Source organism: Borostomias antarcticus (assembly GCF_949987555.1).
Source record: "Borostomias antarcticus genome assembly, chromosome: 14".
NCBI lineage: Eukaryota > Metazoa > Chordata > Actinopteri > Stomiiformes > Stomiidae > Borostomias > Borostomias antarcticus.
The window spans coordinates 16,045,620-16,063,258 of record NC_140247.1 but is presented as its reverse complement, the minus strand read 5'-3'; positions in this window follow the sequence as shown (position 1 = coordinate 16,063,258).

Below are 17,639 nucleotides of genomic sequence, written 5' to 3'. Positions count from 1 at the left end.
TCTCTCCACTCTTTTCTCCTGGCCTCTCTCTCCACTCTTTTCTGGTGCCCGGATTTATGTATGGGCTTGATGTTTATGATTTAATGTTAAGCTATTAGTGCTAGTATTTGACAGCCAGCCGGTGTAGTGATGTTAATGTCAAAAGAGGTGAGACTTGCCAGCATGAATCATGGCATGGACCAAACCATTTAAGAAGGGGGATATTGCTCAGGAAATTAAAACTTTTTTCATCTGTATTGCATTATTTGTGGCGTAATTTGAATTCTGATGCAGCATTAGTGTGACTGATCTACATGCAGAATAATTTCATCATAGAAAGAGGGACCTCATGTTTTTTTGTGGGCCCTGCTTGCTTGTGGGCCCTTATAATCATCATCAGCTTTCACCGCTAAACAACGGCGCTGACTGGGGAACTGGGATTGGAACTGGGGAATTTGGACTACGGCTGGAGAACTGGGACTCAGGAACTAGGACTAGGGCTGGGGAACTGGGACTACGGCGGGATGAGACAGGGGGTGCAGACACAAAACACAAAAGTCACTGGGAGCAGGGCGTGACACTCATTATCTCTCTTTGTGACTTCAAAGGATGAAACTTGTTTTAGCCACAACATTAACACTAGAGAGAGAGAGAGAGTTACACAAAGTCCTTATACTGTATAACATTATCTTTAAATGGACTGTATGAGTAGGCTGCTATACCATATGCATAACCTTGATTTAACTCTTGTCTTTTTACCCAAGGCCCACTCAGGCTGGTCAATGGGAATGGTCGTTGCTCTGGTAGAGTTGAGGTCTTCTATGAAGGACAGTGGGGATCAGTGTGTGATAATAACTGGGACATGGATGATGCCAGTGTGGTGTGTAGAGAGCTGCCGGGCTGTGGGAATGCTCAGAGTGCCCCAGGAAATGCCTGTTTGGGTGAGCATGAAGGCAAGGTCTGGCTGGATGATGTTACATGTTCTGGAAATGAGAGATCTCTGACACAGTGCTCACACGGGGGATTTGGAAAACATAATTGTGGTCATGACAAGTATGCTGGTGTTGTCTGCTCTGGTAAGAAACTGACTCTTTTATCATTGTATCACTCTTTGTGACTTTATGAGGCGTTAGCACTAGAGATTGATAAACAAAATCCCTATCCTTATTGACTATATGAGTAGGCTGATATATATTCATAACCTTGACTTTCCTGTTGTCTTTTTACCCAAGGCCCAGTCAGGCTGGTCAACGGGAACGGTTATTGCTCTGGTAGAGTTGAGGTGTATCACAACTCTCAGTGGGGATCAGTGTGTGATGATGGCTGGGACATGGATGATGCCACTGTGGTGTGTAGAGAACTGGGCTGTGGAAGTGCTCAAAGTGCCCCATTTTGGTCGCAGTGATGGACAGATCTTTCTGGATGATGTTGCATGTTCTGGAAATGAGAGCTCTCTGACAGTGTTCACACAGGGGATTTGGGTCACATGATTGTGGTCATGGCGACGATGCTGGTGTTTTCTGTTCAGGTAAGAAACTGACTGTTTCATCATTGTATGACTCTTTGTGACTTTATAAAGTGTTAACACAGATATAGTTTTAAAAAATCCTCATATCACACTAATAAAGATTGTATGTGTAGGCTGTTATATCATATGTAGGGTTGCAAAGGGGTGGAAAATTTCCGGAAACTTTCCGGAAATTTACCATGGGAAGTTTAGCTCGGGAATTTTGGAAATATTGGCCTTTTTTGTAGCCTTTAACTGCTTTTTTTTTACTAAATTTTTATTTTTTATTTTATATACTTATTTTAGGATTTTATCCCACTTTCATCCAATTTGGTAGCCAATTGACCCAGACCTAGGGTCCAAATACGCCCTACTAACTGTTGAGGATTCATCACACAACCCGGCCGGTCGGCAATGTGAAAGGGAACTCCATGACTATCTCAGCTCACAACCATAATTCCAACACCGGACCGGGTTGCTGTTGTGTGACGAACTCTCAAGCCAAGATTAAACTAACCACCCTCAGGTAGCGGCGGCCCAATAGGCCACTCCCTCTGGGATCGGGCCATACTCGGATCTGGCGAGACCACTGGTTCCCAGTGGGCAGCTGCACCGGAACATGATGCATTAGACCAGTGTTTCCTGTGGAACTGGTCTCTTGGTGTGGTGGTGTGTGAAAAAAAGAGTCTGATTTCAAAACTAAAGCGGGGGATCGGAGACCGCCCTTCTTCCTCCCTTGTTCCTCTCTCCTGTCCCCTTCCTTCTCCTCTCTCCTCTCTTGCGCTCCTCTAGACCTCTCTCTCTTCTCTCTCACCTGTGCCTCCACTCTGTGCCTGTGCCACAGTCCTGTCCTCTCCTACCACAATCCCTGCCTCTGCCTAAAAAAAACAATTAACTGAATAGTAGGCCTATAAAGATGGCCTAACTTATCTCATAAGGCAGGTAAAGTCATAGAGCTTAAATGTAATTAATTACATGTAACTGGATGGGATCACTTAATAAATCATATGGTTTATAGACATATTCTAATCAGATGTATTGTAGGTTACCATTATAACAGCAGCTGTAGATTTTGTTAAAAAGGTGAGCTAGTCTATAAACATGCCTAAATAATGCTTTTTCTGTTATTTTGATTGGCACTTTTTAGGTGGCTGGAGGAACATTAACACAAGCTAGTGTTAGTTCAGCCAGCCAAAAAGACGGTCGCACAATCCATCAGGCAGCGCTGCGCCTGACTCGCAGAACCTGAAGCTGAAGTTGCAGAACCTACTCGCGCTTCTGGTGTATGTCTCCTTGACAACGCTCGCTTGAAGGGCTGACTAACTGACAGACAGCAGCGCGTAGCTCAAATGGAGCAGGCTCCGCTTCGGCTCAAACTGGATTTTCAGATAACGTTACGTTATCATATTCATTTTTTACTTGTCCGATCAGACAACTGCATGAAGCATTCCTCTTGCCCAAACAGAGTTTACTGGTCCCTGAAAGCGGGCAAAACTGTTAGCCTACAGGTAGCTTGCCTTGTTCCTTAATCCCCCCGATGTGAGTCATGTCTAGCCGGCAATAACCTAGCCTACCTGACTGGTCTCATCATTCTCCTCTCCCTTCCTCTTCAAATATCGTCATCTGTCGACGATAAAAAAATGTTCAATATCGAATCAAAATTGTATTGATATATTAGGTTATAGGACCCGCTAGTTGTCATCAGGGAATTATAAAACCAAAGGCTTTATCAACGTGCTTGAGATGGGCAGGAGCTGTCGGCACGTCTAACTGTAGCTATAACGGCACTTAGATTAGCCTACTAACATAAATGTATTTTAGCTTGCATGGCATTAGGCCTACATGGCATTTTGAGGAGTAGACCTATAGGTGCCAGCACCAGTGTTTTGCCCAATTCAAACACTGGTTAACACTATTGTAATATTTGAGCGTCAATAGCCTACCTATCTTTCGTTGTAACCTCATGCTGCTTACTGAAGAAAAAATCCCTTCACGCGGAGTCTTCCGATCACCTCAGAAAGGAGCAGCACAGAGCGCGCGGCCTATAGGCTCTTAATAGAGTCTTATTGAAAATAAATAGTCCTAATGTGGGCGCGACAGTGGTTTTGAAAGTGCATTTAGGCAGAAATATTTAGAAAGTTTAGGATGATTATTTTAAGACATTTATATATATAGCCTAATTTTTTGTATTATTGTTTTTTGTATCAAATGTTTGGTGTGGCGGCAAGGTTCTCTTTCTAACATTCGTTTCGGTCTCTCACCTATGGGATATCGTCTCAACCATGATATACCTGGAAGTCATATTTAAAACGTCTGATATAGTCAGACCTGTCACGTGTGGGCGGGGAGCACCTCCCCCGTATAAAACCACTTGTGACGCGTGGGAACGTCCTTCTTTATCTCTTCCCCGTGAAAAATATACCTTGGTGGATTGCTCCCTCGTGTTTTCGTACCGCCGAACTGCTCACTTTGACGGCGTCGAGACAAAAAGACTTTCCGTCCCCAGGAGCGCGGCTACGTGTTCGAGGGATATATCCTTTTCTCGCTGTGTTTCTCAGGTTTATTCCTGATTGTTTAACTAGCTTCTTAGCTAGTTTGTTCTGTTGGCTAACTGTGCAGGCGAGCCAAGCCTGCTAGCCAACTAATTGTCGTAGCTAGCTAGCTTACTTATAGCTATTTGCGCTAGCTGTTAGGTAATTAGCTTACCCTTAGCTATTACCTACATCGAGTTTAACCCTTAACTCGACCTTAACACACACGGTAGCCAACCTTGTGTGCTGGGACTCCATGGCTACTAGCCAAGTAAGCCAGGAGGGCGGGTCTCGTCTGTGTGCAGCCGGCTGCGGGTCGCTGGTGGCGGGGAAGGATTCTCATCCTCTCTGCATCGGCTGCCTGGGAGTCGAGCATGCCCTGGAGGGAGCCTCTGCATGCCAGCACTGCCTCCGTCTTCCCAAAAAGTACTTGGTGAGGAGGTGCAAGGCTGCTGTCACAGCCAGCGGCCACGTCCTCAACAGTCCCCATGCTGCCGGGGATAGCCTTTCCCCCGACTGCCCTGATGACGCACCTGCGCCTACCTGGGCAGAGCAGATGGAGATTGTGTGCCCGGATCCCTCTCTGCCGTTCGAGGTCCTGGAGGAGGACATTCTCGAACTCAGCTGTCGCAGGATGAGGAGCTACTCAACCCCTCATCCGAGGACGAGGGGGCAGCCAACCCCCTTCAGTCGGGCCAGGGCTCCCGCCCCTCCAGTGCTCAGGGCGGTGACACCCCCTGGGACCAGGACTTGAACGACGTCTGTTGCCGCGCAGCAGACAGGCTCGACATCGAGTGGCCACCTACCCAAGGTGTGCAAGGGGTTAGGCGGAGCCTATATGACGGGAAACGTCCCCCGACGTCCACTCCTGCACCCAAGCAGGTCATCCCCGCTGTGCCTGCCTTTCATGGAGGAGATGAGAAAGTTTTGGGACAAGCCCTTAACCAATAGGGTTCTTGTCCCAGGATTCAGTGGACTTGACATACACGGCATGGAGGAATTAGGGTTATCCAGCCCTCTTCCGGTGGAGCCTTCGGTAGCCAACCATCTCCACCCCCAGAAGAGACCCACTTTTGGTTCCTCTGGGCCCTCCCTGCCGGGAAAAGCGGACGCCTTCACAGCCTCCATTTTCCAGCGAGGCTACAGGGCTTCTGCTCTCTCTGTCCGCGCTCTGAACGCCGCCTCTCTGCTGGTAGCCTACCAAGCGGAGCTGCTGGCGGACTTGGGTGCGCAGATGGACAGGGAACAGCCCAACACCCAGACATGGGAGGAGATCTGTGTTGTGAGTGATTACACTCTACGCGCTCTCCGCGGCGCCATGCAGAGCACCGGCCGCGCCATGGCCCTGGATGTTGTCGGGGAGCGTTCCCTGTGGCTGAACTTATCCGGTCTCTCCGACAAGGAGAAGAAAGGGCTTCTGGATGCTCCGGTTGTACCCACTCAACTGTTCGGATCATCGATCGCAGCGATGCGACAGAAGTTTGACGCCCGCGTGAAGGAGGAGGAAGCATTCGAGCTCTGTCTCCCTCGCAAGTTTGTGCCGAGGCCTGTTCAGGTTTTCCAGAGGCCTGCACAGGCGCCTAAGGCACAGCCCGCCCCTAAGGGACCCAAACCTCAGGGCGCGGCCAGGGCGGCGACGGCGGCGGCGGGGGTGCCAGCGGTGCCCGCCCACAGGCCACCTAGACCAAAGGGTAAGCCATCCTTTGCGGCGGTGGCGAACAAGAACCGCCCTGCTACCATGACCGGGTCAAAGAGGAAAGCTACCTAGCTCGCCCTCGGGGAGGGGTGTTACGGGGCTGCGCCCCCCTCCCTCCATTAGCCCCCCTGTGGTTCCCAAACGCAGGGCGGTCTCTCTCTGTGCTCTGACTCGTTCAGAAGTCGAGCTCCAGTGTTTGCCTCCCACGCTGACGCCTTTGAGGTCAAGTCTGCAAGTTGTGGAGAAGGACCGCAACATGTTCCGTTGTATGGTGGTTCACCCAGTGTTCTCACGCCCCAGTGCCCTCGGAACGGTCGCACCAGGTTCCCCGGTGATGTTCGTGCCCAGAGTGGCACGTTCGGGGGAGTTCAGACAGCAGGATGTGTTCAACAGTGTCACCCAAGCACACAGTCATTCTGTAATAAAGTGTTTCACAACATTGCAACCAGGTCTTCAACCAAGGGCAATGGAAATAACTCAAAAAATAAGGCGGTTCATAACGCCACCGGAGGGTGCTGTTGCACCACCTGTAGTGAGAGCCCGGCCCCAGGGTCCTCTCGCTGCTCACGCAGAGCAATGGCGCGCATGCGCACCTTCCCCGTGGGTCCTGAGGACGGTAACCAAGGGTTACAGGCTTCAGTTTGCATCGAAACCACCGCCTTTCAGAGGGGTGATCGAATCAGTGGCTCGGGGAGAGTCTGCTCAAGTCCTGGAGAGAGAAATCTTGTCTCTTTTGGACAAGGGTGTCGTACGAATTCTACCGGAGGACGAGAGCCGTCAGGGGTTCTACTCTCGGTATTTCCTCGTTCCAAAGAAAGCGGGGGGGGCTACGTCCCCCGCGAGGGTGGCACTTGTTCATCGAGCCTGCACGCACTCGCGCGCAAGCTGATCCTGTGGAGCAGCGGCTTCCTTCCCTCTTTACGCGCGGTCATGTCCCGGGCGTATTGAACGTGGGAGCGGACCTGCTCTCCAGGGGGAATCCCCGGTACGGGGATTGGTGTCTCCCCCCTCAGGTGGTGAGTGGGATATGGGAGATGTTCGGCCGAGCTGCCGTAGATCTCTTCGCATCGCGAACAAACGCGCAGTGTCCTCTGTTCTTTTCCCTGACGGGAGAGGATGCACCTTTGGGTGTGGACGCGCTGGCTCATCCGTGGCCAGACGCGCTGCTTTACGCATTTCCCCCGGTCAGCCTCATAATCCCCACTCTAGCCAGAGTAAGGGAGCAGAGGCTGTCTCTCATACTCATTGCGCTGTATTGGCCGGGGAAACTGTGGCTGGCGGAGATCACCCCGCTCCTGTCCGGCCAGCCTTGGCCTCTTCCTTTACGCAGGGACCTGGTGTCTCAGGCGAACAGGGAAATTTTCCACCCCAGGCCAGACCTTCTGGCCCTGTGGGCTTGGCATGTGAAGGGTTAAGTTCATACGGATGATTTCTCACCCTCTGTGATTAACACTCTTCTCAGTGCTAGGGCGCCTGCCACACGTAAGTTGTATGACAACAAGTGGCGTGTGTTTGTGAGGTGGTGTGCTGAGCAGTCGGTACCTCCTACCCGCTGCTCTGCTTCCAAAGTCATCTGTTTTCTGCAGTTTTTGTTGGATAAGGGCAGGGCCTTCAGTACTGCTGCTATTTCTGCCCGTCACCACGGTTTTGGGTCCTCCTCGGTGGGGGAGCACCCATGGGTCAGCTGGTTTATGAGAGGTGCGAGGCGTTCTCGCCCCGTGTCTAAACCACTGGTTCCCTCCTGGGATTTGTCAGTGGTCTTGGAGGCGCTGTCTATGCAGCCGTTCGAGCCTCTGGGGGTTGTGGGGATGAAAATTCTCTCTCTTAAGACCGCGCTGCTCTTGGCTTCGTCTTCAGCGAAGCGCGTGAGTGAGCTAAATGCCTTGTCAGTGCATCCTTCTTGTATGCATTTTTCCTCTGGGTTGTCTAAGGTTTCTTTACGGCCTAACCCTGCTTTTGTGCCCAAAGTCGTTAATGACTCCTGCGTCTCCACGCTGGAGCTTGTGGCTTTCCATCCTCCGCCTTTTTCCTCCGACGAGGATAGGCGTCTCCACTGTCTGTGTCCAGTGCGCGCGTTGCGCGTTTATCTGGATAGAACCAGAGCGCTGAGGAAGAGCGACCAGCTCTTTGTCTCTTGGGCTTCCCCTCGTTCAGGGTTACCCATTTCGAGTCAGCGTTTATCGCACTGGATTGTGGACGCCATCTCGATGGCTTATGAATGCAGAGGTTTACGTCCCCCAGGGAGTCTGAGGGCTCATTCTACCAGGGGTGTGGCTACCTCATGGGCACTGTTCAGAGGTCTGTCAGTGAGTAATATCTGTGCTGCGGCGAGCTGGTCTACGCCACACACTTTTGTTAAGTTCTACCGGTTGGATGTGACGGCGCCTTCATTGGCTCACACAGTCCTGGCGGTAGGGTCCTCTTAGGACGGCTGAGTTGGCTCGGCGATGCGTCCCTGGCTATATTCTGCAATTCGGGAGTAGTCTATATCTATCCCATAGGTGAGACACCGAAACGAATGTTAGAAAGAACTATAGGTTACTTACGTAACCCCGGTTCTCTGATAACATGAGTGAGGTGTCTCACCAAATTTGCCCTGCTTGCATTCATTGAATTTATTTGAATTTATTTATTGAGGATAGCCTCTTGAGCTGTATCATCTCATTTTCGAGGGGGTCCTATAACACAAATACAAACATTAAACAATGAATTACAGAATACATAAAACAACACAAATACACACGCACACTTAGCTCAACAACTCCAACCCACCCACACAGCCTAGTTACATCTTAACCACCACAACACACACCCGGCCCACGGAGCACAGAAGTGAGCCAGCAAGGTATGGATGGCAACAAGGCCACTCTCCACATCCGAAGACCACACGTAAATATTCAGGGGAAAGAACTACAATGACCAGAACAATAAAGTATTAATAACAGTCATGAAAATAATAACATAAAAATAATCAAATTAAGTACACAATAAACAGACACAGGAATTAAAAACATGAACAAGTTGATTTAAGCTGAGAAAGTAAAGATGATTTAAAGCGATGGTATGAAGTAATGGACCTAAGAGAGGGGGGAAGGTTATTCCAATCAGTAGGGGCTTTATATGCAAATGACCTACGACCTACTTCTTTAAAGATTCTAGGGACATAGAAACAGGGATGTTGCAAATGCCTCAAAGGGTAGGAGGATCTAGATGGAACTAAGTACTCTTTCAAATATGGAGGATAATTAAAATGAATACATTTGAAAATAGATTGATACCAATGAAATTGTCTTCTAGCTTTAAGCGGCATCCAGTTAAGTGAGTCGTACATGAGACAGTGGTGTGTTCTATAGGGGCATCTAAGGACAAAGCGGCATAGGGAGTTAAACACTACATTCAAGGGCCTAAGGTAAGTGTCATTAGTATTTTGATAAACTATATCAACATAATCAATAATGGGTAAAATAAGTTGAGAAATTAGTCTTTTCCTTATCTCCAGAGTAAAGCAGTTAATAGAACGGTAAAGTGAACCAAGACAACCATACACTCTTTTTATAATATAATCAATATGGGGCTTAAAAGAGAGTTCAGGATCAACCCAGAGTCCGAGATATTTAAACAACTCCACTTTTTCCAGGGGTGAGCCATCATCATAAGTAATATTTAAATTTAAGAGATTTGGGCGCCGATGTCTTGAGCCAAACACCATGCTACAAGACTTCTTCTTGTTCAAAACAAGTTTGTTTTTGTAAAACCAGTTTTGGACTGAGTGAAAATCTAATTGTAAGGAATTCTGGGTTTGTGCTATGTCTTTATCAGCGGTGTAGATAACTGTGTCATCAGCGTACAGATGAACAAGGCAGTTGGAGCAAGACAGAGGAAGATCATTAATGAAAATGGAAAAAAGTAGTGGCCCAAGAGTGGAACCTTGAGGAACACCCCTTTCAACAATTAAATAATCAGACTGAGAACCCTGAATGGCAACATATTGACGGCGATTATGAAGATATGCATTAAACCAAAAAAGAGCATTTTGAGAAAAACCAATTAAATATAACTTATCAAGAAGGAGGTAGTGATCAACCATGTCAAAAGCTTTAGAAAGGTCAATAAAAATAGCACCAGTGACCTGGTCTTTATAAAAGGATGAGAGCACATCACTAGTAAACTTTAACAAGGCAGTGGTAGTTGAAAAGGATGGTCTAAACCCAGATTGAGATGATGATAAGATATTAAATAAATCAAGATAATGTGACAGTTGATTAAAAATCAATTTCTCAAAAACCTTTGCAATAAAACAAATAATAGAAATTGGACGATAGTTGTTCATGTCAGCTGGGTTTCCACCTTTGAAAAGAGGGGTAACACGGGCACATTTCCATACTGAAGGAATTAGGCAAGTAGAGAGAGACAGGTTAAATAGGTCTGTGAGGGGATACATCAACACATGAGCTGCTAATTTAACAAACTTAGCTTCCACACCATCTGGACCAGCACTACTACCTTTAAACTCAAAGATCGCATTGTAAACATCCATGGGCAAAATCTTTTGAAAAGAAAATGAATTGTTGCAAGTTGTAAGGTTCAAGGAGTCAGCCGCACCAGAGCAATTGGCATCAGGGGGACCAGAAATGGAGGTAAAATGCTGATTAAAGGCCTGAGAAATTAGTAAGGGATCAGAGATAGTTTGATCATTAACATTTATCTGGTTTATAAGGCCTTTGTTAGTTTTGTTGAGAACACGGTTCAGCTGATTCCAGAACTGTCTAGGGTTGTTGAAGTCCTGAGATAGACTATCTTTATAATAATTTGATTTTGCATTTCTTGTTTTGGTCTTGCAAGAGTTCCTCAAACCTTTGTAAATTTCCCAATCAACAGAATCTTTAGACTGGCGATATTTGGCCCAGGCTTTGTCTCTTTGTTTAAAAAGATTGATGAGGTCTGAGTTGATCCAGGGTAAATGCCTGCCTTTAACTCTGATTAACTTAAAAGGAGCATGCTTATCAATAATATTTGTAACTTCAGAATGAAAAAAACTCCAAGCATCCTCAGGAAAAGGGATAAGCTGAAACCTATCCCAGTTAATAGCAGTTATGTCATGAATGAAACAGTCAACATTCATTTTTTTACATTGTCTCATTCTAATGAATTTAGGAGGAGAACGTGGAATTCCAATTTTCCAAACACAAAATATAACAGAATGATCACTAAAACAATCAGACATAACACCAGATGAAATTATTCTTTCAGGATTAGTGACCAAAATCCAATCTAATAAAGATGAAGATCAAGAATCGACTCTTGTAGGCTCCTTAATTAATTGACTGAGGTTTACACTATTAAATAAAGATCTCTCATTGGAAGAAGAGTTAGCCAGCCAGTTAATATTGAAATCTCCCAGGATGATCATTTCATTGTGCCTCTTTAAGGAATTTATAGTCGATAGTATACAATTTACAGATTCAGATGGAGCAGAGGGTGGTCTATAGATGGTCCCAATTGTTAGATGTTTATTGTCATGGAAGATGATGTTAATAAAAATACTCTCAAAATGAGTTGGATCCACAGTAGGAGTGGTGCACTGAGAAAAAAGGTTATCAGAGACATAGGTGGCCACCCCACCTCCTCTGGAAGCCCTGTCAGATCTATATAGAACATAATTATCTATTTTAATTTCATCATCAGTGATATTATTATGCAACCAAGTTTCAGATATAGAAATAACATTGGGTTTGTAAAGAGTAACCCACGCTCTAAGAAGATCGATTTTTGGAACTAGGCTCCTGATATTAATGTGAATAACCTTTAATCCTTTGGCTGACTCAGTAATACCTACAGAAGAAAGAGAGATAAATGGTCAAAGAACCAACTTGGGGAAATAAGGGAGAGGGGAGGGGGTGTAGAGTGCGAGCAACAAACAGGACAAAGACAGACACCAACAAGCACACACAGACGCACAAACACACGAACACACACAGACACAGACACAGACAATACGAAACAGGGACAAAGACAAACATCAGGCTGCATCTTAAAAAGAGGAAACCCAAAACAGAACAAACAGCTCAAACTGCATGGCCTAGGATGTTTTACGTTCTACGTCTGGGAATATTTTGCGACAGCTGTAACTCCACACAGTGAGTTTACTACACCATTTACGGCAAACAAAAGTCCATGCTGCGGCTTCGAGAAGACAACCAAAGCTCGCCGTAGCCACAGGTAGCCAACCAACCCATATACAATAACAAAAAGTTACACAAACAAAATATAAATACTGTTATTGAGAGTATCAACACAGCGAAACAGTCAAGTATTCCAAGGTGTCCAGGTTAGGCTACATAGGAGAATACGAAAGAAAAATTCATATCAGAGCCATAAGGCTATCATATCCGTGTCATGGAGACTCAGCGGAGATCTTATCAAGGAAAGTTTCAACTTCTTCGGGAGAGCGAAAAAGTTTGATCTTACCGCCGTGCACCACCCTCAGCGTGCAAGGGAAGATCAAGGAATAGGTCCCAGGTTCCAGCCTCTTCTTGACTATGTCGTACTGCCGGCGTTTCTGGACCAACTCGCGGCTGAAATCAGGGAAGATATGAACCCGTGTACTGCCGTACACAAGCTCCTTCTTTTCTCTGGCAAGCTTCATGACTTTTAACTTGTCCTGGAAATGAAGGAATTTCACCAGGATTGGCCTTGGTCGGACTCTGGAGTTGGAGCTTTGCCTGAGAAAGGCTGGAGAACGATGGCAGCGCTCGATGACTGGAGGGGTAGGGAAGTTGGCCTCACCCAGAAGCTGCGGGATCAGCTTATTCATGAAGCTGAGGATATCCTTACCCTCGGCTTTCTCTGGGACGGAGATGAAGCGAAGGTTAGAGGCCCGACTTCGGTTTTCAGCGTCTTCAACCCGCTCCTTCAGGTAGGAATTATCCTTTTCAAGTGTTTTGACTTGTTGAATCAAGTCCTGAATGTCATCCTCGTTGGTTCCAGTTCTCTGTTCAAGTTCGACGACTTGCTCTCCCAGTGTAGAGAGAGAGCCCTCAATTTTGTTAAGGCTGACATTGATAATTTCCAGTTTGGAGTCAATGTGTGAAATCATCTCAAGTTTAATTTGCTGCATGCCATCCAAAATTGTTTGGAGAGAGACTAGGCCTTCAGCCATGGTGGGGCTCGTTGCCTTACCCTCACACAAGAGAACGGTTTGGTCCAATAAACTTGAAGAATTGCTGGAAAGGGATGCCACAGCTTCTGTATTTTGATGCCCGAGGAAGTTGTTATTGTCTTTAGTAGAAAAAACAGCACATTTAACTTATTATAGGACCATAATAGGCAATTGTTTGGGCCAGCAGACTAGAGCTTGTTAGACACCCTCACACCATGGCAGCCATATTGATTCATGGGGCAAGAGCTTTGGCCAAGAAGGACGTTCCCACGCGTCACAAGTGGTTTTATACGGGGGAGGTGCTCCCCGCCCACACGTGACAGGTCTGACTACGTCAGACGTTTTAAATATGACTTCCAGGTATATCATGGTTGAGACGATATCCCATAGGTGAGACACCTCACTCATGTTATCAGAGAACCGGGGTTACGTAAGTAACCTATAGATCTTGCCATGGCGGTGCGCCACGGCAAAACCTTACCAGCGGAAACGCTGCATTAGACCACTACACCACCGCACACCCCTATAACAGGGAACTTAAATGTAGCCTAGTTGGGGGAAAAACATAAAATGCTATTCTAGATCTTGCAGCATGATCTTGATTAAAACCTGATTTAATGCAAATTCAGTTGAATTTCAACCCTATACTGTGCATTCATCCATCACATGTGCAGTGCATTCTTCCATCACATGCACAGCTAATTCAATTAACACTAAGAGGGCTGTAGAATTCATTTCAGTTCTACTCACAAACAGATTAAGCAAAAAATGTAATTTTTAAAAATTGTATTAGAAATGTTTGCCTGCATGTCTGCTTATGACAAAGCAAAATGTTTATATAAATGTATGTATGTATGCATGCTTATGTATGTTTATGACAAGATAAATACAGTTGGTATAAATAACATACAAATTTCCAGTTAATTCCTGTTAATTCCCATTAATTCCTGTTAATTCCCATAAATTCCCGTTAATTCCCATGGAAAGTTTCCAACTTTGAATATTCCAGGAATTTTGCAACCCTAATCATATGCATAACATAGATTTTCCTATTGTCTTTTTACCCAAGACCCAGGCTCAGGGAGGCTAGTCAACGGGAATGATCGCTGTTCTGGTAGAGTTGAGGTGTATCACAACTTTGAGTGGGGAACCGTGTGTGATGATTATTGGGACATGGATGATGCCAGCGTGGTGTGTAGACAGCTGGGCTGTGGAAGTGCTCAAAGTGCCCCAGGAAAGGCCCAGTTTGGTCAGGGTGATGGACAGATCTGGCTGGATTATGTTTCATGTTATGGAAGAGAGAACTCTTTGACACAGTGCTCACACAGGGGATTTGGAAAACATTCTTGTCACCATGGCGAGGATGCTGGTGTTGTGTGCTCTGGTAAGAAATTGAGTGTTTTATGACTGTACATGTATAATCTCTGCCCTTTTTAGGCTAAATCAGACTGCAACTCTGTCCACTACATATCTTGGCAGTTTTTAATGATTAGAAGACTAGTTAGTCAACCATCCTGACATTACTTACCAGTGGTATCGGTGAGCCTGGACTAGGGCTGCACAATTAATCGTGAATTAATCGAAATCGCGATTATGACCTCCGCGATTAACTAATCGCAAAAGGTCACAATTAATGTGATTAATAATTTTGCTTTGAATTGAGTGTGCTAGGACACGGACGAATCACAGGCACTTATGCTGTCTGACCAATCACACGCGTACCCGCTCAGTGCGCTGTGCGCAGCAATTTCACTGAGAAGACAGATAGCAGTAGGTCAAGACCAGTGTCACAAGAGTACCCGCAGCCGTGAGTAGTGAAAAAATGAGTGAAAACGAGGTCAGTGAGTTAGTAGCAAGAAAGGGATCAACGTCCGTGATTTGGGAGCATTTTGGTTATTATATATTAAATATTAATCGCAATTATTAATCACAATTACCATTTTGAAGCAAATAATCGCAATTATTATCTTTTGTCATAATCGTGCAGCCCTAGCCTGGACTATACAGAGTATATCAGCAAGAAAATTATACATTCTACATTCCTTCTTTCTAAATGTGTTGTATTGAGTAGGGGTGTAACGGTACATGTATTCGTACCATACCGTACGGTACGGGGCTTTCGGTACGGTACAGACATGTGCCGAGCGAACCGAACGGTAGACACGTTCATGACGCGGGTTCATGAGTCCTGCGAACTCGGTGGAAAACACGTCACCATAGGAAGACCCGCCCTACTCTGCCTCTGATTGGATAGGAAGTCATATGTAAAGACGTCGGCTACATTTGCTATGCTTTTAGCAATGAAGCTGCTATGATCATGCTAATCATAGATATGAACGTATGTCTATGATGCAAATGATCATGACATGTGGTTACTTTAGGACATCGTTGGAAAAGATCTAGAGGGTAAGTGGGTCAATGTTGAATAACTTAGCTAGCTAATAAATATTAATGATTTTCCAGCTGTAGCTGTAGCACCGCCAGCACCCGTACTTCTCCCCTACCCCTATGAACACAATCTAATGCCTCTTCTCTGATTCATTAGTCCACCATCCCAGAAAATATTAGGAGAAAAGGCTTTCATCTTTCCAACGATGTGTTTACTTTGGTGAGTAACGAAACGGTTTTGTCTGTAGACTCGGACGACCGGGCCGATGAAGCGCTTTCATAGGCAAATTGCATTGAGAGTAACAGGGCGTTATACGTAGGATATCGCCCTGGACCAGGTCTAGGGTTTACCCAATGCTTACTTTTAAGCCTTTTGACAAATCACAGGTTAGTTTACATCTTGACGGATGATGACATTTTTGTGTGTGACTGTAAGCCAGCGCACCTGGTATAGCGTTTGTCCTGTTGTGCCTCCTCCCTTACTCCCTTACTGCGGACAATGTTGGCCTACAGTAGCATTACAGTATCCAGTGATGATTGTATGGCTGTCTGTCCTTCCATCCATCCATCTGTCTCTCTATCTGTCATAGCCAGCTTGTCTCAGATTAATGGAACACCTGCTGGTATCATATTAACCCCTTAGATCCCATGGAAGAGTATGGAAACACACAGGGAGGAGTGAGTGAGGAAGACGAGGATCACAAGGAGGACTACATCAACACTGGGGCGCTGAAGTCACCATAGCAACCAGGATGGACTCAAAGACCAGAAGTATGTGGAATTCATAGAATTGGAATATTATATACTGTAAAATAAGATTAACTTCAATAATCCCTGAGGGTTTGGGCGTTTCAGAACTGAAAATGTACAGCATAGGTTAGTACAGAGTACAGAATATACAGAGTAGAGAATATACAAAATAGAGTACAATACATATATACATACAGTATGCATAAAATAGATATGCATGCATACAATCTGTATAAATATGTCGAATAATACATACATACATACATACATACATACATACATACATACCTGTACATTCATCCATCCATCCATCGATTACAGATTCAATCAGCAACACGGGGCAATCTTCTACGGCCTTATTTGAGAGTGAGCTGAACCAAACTGCTCAATTAAGCTGAGTTTACCCTCACAGCCCACAAGGTGGTGGTGTTTCCAAGTATAAGTTACATATCCTCACTAAGTCTTCCAGTTGTACAGGTTTACAGAATATCCTGTTTGGAATGCCATGTGTAATGTCTCTGAGGATACACCTTTAAATGCTTTAGTCTTGATCTTATGGGACCCTGGCTCAAAGGAGTGCAGAGGAGAATGATTTTCTCAGGGAAAAAAGGGTGTTTTAGAGTAATTAAATTTGCCAAAGTTAAAATGACTCTGATTCATCTTTAGGGACCTCAGTGTTTCAGCCACCATGAACCAATGAGGCAGAACCCACCATGAAGAGGAAGAGCTGGTGACTGAGGATGAAGATGATCAACATGATGATTTCTATGAAAATGTCAATTCCATAAATGTTTATGCTTATTCATGTCTTTTGATTGCTTTATTTTAATGTTGTTTCATTCTTATGCCTATAGCACATTTATCCACATTTCATGACTAAAATAAATTGAATTACGAAATAAATGTACGACTAAGATCAAATATTATCTACTGTACATACTGTGGAACCCTGAGAGAATACCCTAGCGGCTGACCTGAAAGCAGCGAATGTCCACACAAAACGGCTGGGTTAACAGCCCTTCCTGGGGCGTTTATTCACACAAAAAGGTTACCACAAACTGCCTCAACGGCTTTAAGGGGGAAAACAATATCACTGGGGTTCCTTCCTGGAAGCGGTACCGTTTCCCCTTCTCTGGGATCGGTTCAGTACGGGTTCCCCTTCTCTGGGATCGGTTCAGTACGGGTTCCCTTCTCTGGGATCGGTTCAGTACCGGTTCCCCTTCTCTGGGATCGGTTCTCCTTCTCTGGGATCGGTTCCCCTTCTCTGGGATCGGTTCTTGAGGTTAGTGGCACAGCCGTCCTGGAGCCTCTGGGTCATTGAGGTCACAAAAAAGAGAGACAGATTAGTCTAGGGACAGATTAGTCTGGGGACAGATTAGTCTAGGGACAGATTAGTCTAGGGACAGATTAGTCTGGGGACATATTAGTCTTGGGACAGATTAGTCTGGGGACAGATTAGTCTGGGGACATATTAGTCTGGGGACAGATTAGTCTAGGGACAGATTAGTCTGGGGACATATTAGTCTTGGGACAGATTAGTCTGGGGACAGATTAGTCTAGGGACAGATTAGTCTAGGGACAGATTAGTCTGGGGCTTTACAATGGTACAACGTTACCTGTCTGTACACA